This window comes from Fragaria vesca, linkage group LG3 (genome assembly GCF_000184155.1).
Source record: "Fragaria vesca subsp. vesca linkage group LG3, FraVesHawaii_1.0, whole genome shotgun sequence".
Classification (NCBI taxonomy): Eukaryota; Viridiplantae; Streptophyta; class Magnoliopsida; order Rosales; family Rosaceae; genus Fragaria; species Fragaria vesca.
Genome location: NC_020493.1, coordinates 24827783 through 24832486, shown reverse-complemented (window position 1 = coordinate 24832486; position 4704 = coordinate 24827783). Strand labels below are relative to the sequence as shown.

The 4704-nt window shown below is 34.0% G+C and overlaps 1 pseudogene; it reads right to left on the bottom strand.

Moving 5' to 3' along the window:
* Window positions 1–805: 805 nt before the first annotated feature.
* Window positions 806–4704, bottom strand: part of LOC101304083 — a 12844-nt pseudogene continuing 8945 nt past the window's right edge.

Here is a 4704-nt window from a genome sequence, read left to right as displayed (position 1 = left end):
AAACACGGAAGAAACTTGCACTTCTTCTACAATTGGGAATTGGGAAGGAGTTAGCAACAGTAAACACAGTTTTAAGAACTTCATCTTGCAATGGGGGCTGTCATCAATAAAGCTATGGATGGGATCGGCGACCTGCTTGAAAAAACACTTTTGGCTCTATTTTAGACTATGTTTGATGGATCATGCCAGTAAGTTTTAATTTAATATTTATACACATGCTTGATCCAATGCATCTTGTCTCAAATTAGTTTCTCATTTGAATACAACTCATTCTTGGCTCCATTTTTAAGTGACATTGTCGTTGATATGAAATTTGCTTTCATATATTCATATCCGACTAGAGATGATGTGATGACATGTTACGCCATCCTAGTTTATATGTCAATTAGATTCATCTCCATTAGTTTGTCGTATTGATGGACTGATGAAATTTTCTATCACTATTTATATAAAACTTTTTGTTTCCACCTTTGACATACTGATAGCAGTATGATTTTGCAGGGAGTGTTCGGGATCTTGAGATATGGTTTGTTTCATTGAGCATCTATGCTTGACCAATCTGTTGAAACTGCTAATGATTCTGGTCATTTGCTACATAAGTAATTTTGTGCTCGTTAGTTTTGACTTCTTATTCACTTTGAAGTTTTGCTTCTTTTGATTGGCCTTTGAAAGTACAACTGATATTGGCATTTGGTAAGTTTTTATTTGCTTACCAAGACTTTTATCACTTCATCCATGTACAACAAACTCTCACCACAGCAGTCACGCATGATAAACTATTAGTACATTTCATGAAGAACCAAAACTAAAGTTGGGGTGTTTTATAACAAGTTTGACGTGATGCTGCAACTATTTTTTCTTTGGTAACCCCAGCATTGCAGATGTTGGCTATAGCTTGCGTGTGTTTTATTCCATATGTCGACAGAGTTCCACAGAAGTTCTCATAGGTCCTCACCTTCATGGATAAGAAACTCAAAACATAATTTAAACATATAATTTATATACTACTAACAAATGAACAATTAGTACAAAAAATTACTCCTAGACCTACAAACATATTGAGGCAGTCCCAGTCATCGACTAGTGGTTGCCCTGAAGGCCTAATAGAACATAAATGAATATATCTTTAATCTCTTCACTTGTTCTCTGCCCACAACCAATAACACAGCCTCGAAAGAGCAAAAATTCTAGCAATCTAACCATGTTTTATATGATACGCCTTATGATTCTGATTCCCAGCAAGTACAGTCTTGACTCAAGTGTGTACTGGACAAATTCTAATTTAAGTAATTGAAAATGATAACTTGCAAGTTGCATGTTTGCCACATGCCACAATTTTCTTAGATTCCTTATTGAAAGGGCAAGAATGATAAGAGTTTTGAATTTAAAGTCCTCTTATCATGAATCTCAAACTTGATTGTACTCAATAAAACTTGCGATCTGTAATTGTATGATAGTAAAGTCGATGTTGGATGGAGGCATATCAATTGCAAGTCACCGTTTGTGTAATCTTATACATAGCTGTGGGATATTTGGTGTGCAGGGTGAAGTACTTAATTAAGAATGGGTTGTCACGGAGGGATATTGCATTCATGGTTCTACAATTTTCTCCCTTGCTTGAGTACATCGTCGAAGAGGTTTTACGACCGAAGCTTGAATTCCTCATAAACACCATAGGGAAGCTGATAACAGAAGTCGTGGACTATCCGAGATACTTTAGTTATTCATTAAAAAAGAAGATAAAACCAAGATACTTGGTGCTAAAGGGAAAGAATATTGAGTGTAGCTTAAAGGATATGTTGGCTAAAAATGACGACGAATTTGCTTGCAAGTTCTTGAATGTTGAAAATATGCTTGTTACATGTCCTCCACCTTCACATCAATAAATTGAAGGGACAGTAACTAGATGTAGAAATGTAAATAATAAACATCAGATTTAGTCAGAGTTCTGTTTCACGTTTGTTGTAATGTTTAATATATAGTTGTAATATTTCATTGACTTTTTTTTTCAAAAGATTTTGATGGAAAAGTTGTAAAACGACTAAACCAAAAGCATATATCTCTTCTCTATTAATTAAGGCAATTTGCCTTAGAACCGTTTTTGGTTAAATTTTCGAAATCCCTTCATTTGTCCTTGATTTATTAAATATTTTAAGTACAGATATGTAGTTTAAAAGGGTAGAAGAGTAAACCTTCAACAATAAAATCCGCTATAGAGCAGTTTCATTCTCTCCCTCAAACTCTCCCACGAGTAGTTGAAGGAACAAATATTGATCCAAACTGATTATTAGTTTTCTTCTCCTACGTTTTCTTCACCTCTCCTTGGTATATTCCATGGTATTCTAAAAGAAGGTATGCTGCCTCTCTATCTATATCTCTAAGATGATGGGCTTCCTCTGTAAAAGTTTATTTTCTTTCGTCTAATTTACATACAAGGATCGTTTTGTATACATATTGCACCCCGTCCATTGTAGGTATCTCATGATTGATGCCAACCACGGGTTTTAGTATAAGATTCTTTTGCCCCTGTTGGATTTAAAAAAAAACCCTACAATTGCCCTTTGTTTATTAATTGTTTTGTATAGAAAAATTAATGAAAACAAGGTAAAAGAACAGTAAAAGATAACAAATGAAACTACTTTGAATCAGTTTCCTCTTCCCCCACAACTCCCACAAGCAGTTGGATGCAAAATAAACTGATTTGCCTTTATCTTCTCCACGTTTCTCTTCCTTTCAAAATCTACTGCTCTACTACTCTTTAAATCAATGGGAGAGACCTAATCTACATAATATGTAGTACACATAACAAAAGCAAAGTTGTCTTCAGTCACCTTCCTCTACTTTGCGCTCAGTTTCCAGGTCCTTATTATCTATGTCATTCATCTCATGTTTGTTTAGTTGTAATTTGATTTTGATTTTGTGATCGGATGGTGACGGTGGCAGGGAGAATGAACTTGATTATATAGCACATAGACTATGAGGGCTACTTGGTGTTGTTGATGGAGATACGGCTTAGGAGGAATGTAGGGGAGAAGAAGAATCAAATATGTACTTATGCGAGTTTTATGGATTTGCATCTTTCTGAAATAGATGTTGAAGTTCGATTTTTATGGTTTGTATATTTTTTAATAGGAATTTGACTTGAAAATTCACAATTGCGGACATTTTGGTATTGCAACTCATCTTGATGACATATGTAGTGGGTGTACATATAAATTTCAGGTAAATCAGTCGATGCTACACATCTGTCTACTACTTCGTTTGTGTTCTTTGTATATGTATGTTAACTGCATGTACTATTTCCAGTTGCATATTGCATACATATACGAACAATTCTATTAAACAAATTGGTCAATTCTACTGCTGTTATATGCTGTTTTTGTTTTTCTCTAATGGTTGGACTTAAGATTATGATGAATACTTTACCATATATGTCATATTATGATGATGTTAGTCTGTGCTCAAAGTTGATGTGTACCTGGAGTGCTGGCCGCATATGACAATTGCTGTTGAAGTGATTGCCACTGCCATTTGAGGTAGGAATATTTCATTGACATCTGATGAGTATGTAACTAGAATTATACCCGCGTTTTGGTGCGGTGTATACATTTACGGTGTGTTTGGATGCGGGTGAATTCCTAGGAATTTAATCAAAAATAAGAAATTCCTAATTTCTTAGGACGGTTTCTCTCGTTTGGATACTTATCCCGTGGAATTAGCAATTTCCACGGGAAAATAATCATGGAATGGGAGCTTAAATTCCCGACTTCAATTCCTCATAAAATAAACATCATTTGTCAAATCCCTTAACTAAGGTTTGTCTGAATACAAATTCTTGTCATTTTAAAACTCTACATCATAAAATCTAAAACAATGGAATTCTCAATTAATAGGATTTAAATTCATGGAATTGTAATTCCCATGATTTTGAAATTTCTATGAACATTAAAATTACTTTATCCAAAAACAACGTTATGAAACTGGTCAATGGGTTAATTGATTGATGGAAATGTTTCTGATATGTACTTCATAGAATGTTATACTGAATGCAAATTATACCCAGCTGTTATACTGATTATATATCTAGGGTTAATGGCAATATTGTGGTTTTCTAAAAATAACAGAGGCAAAATGGTCAGTATATGCCTATGAACAGTTAACCAAGCTTTAGTATATATATAAATATGTTGTTAGAACCCCTAGTTTTTCAATTCATTTGTGTTATGCTGAAACTGTTATTTGACCGAGTATTTGAATGTTTTTTTAACTGTCAATGAATGTTACAAAAGAAGATTATTACATGTATAGAAAAAGACGTCTTGCATGGGTTTATAAGTAAATAGTTAACTAATGTTAAAAGCGAAAAAAAATTAAACACACGCGCGAACGTGGCCCTTTTACGCTTGCAGAAAGGCTAGTTATACATAATAATAAATGAATATATCTCTAATCTCTTCACTTGTTCTCTGTCCGTAACCAATAACACAACCTCGAAAGAGCAAAAATTTTAGCAATCTTGAATTGGTACTTTCATGTCAACTTGACATTGTCCACCTAACATATTGCCACTGGCAAAATGTATACAACCTCATGATTGCGAAACATATAGAGCTTCTTTCTTCAGACCTTCCTTCAATTCTCGAAGACAAAACTGAAAAAGAAGACAAGTTGGGAGTCAGGGTAAAAGAAAGAAAAAAGAAAAAA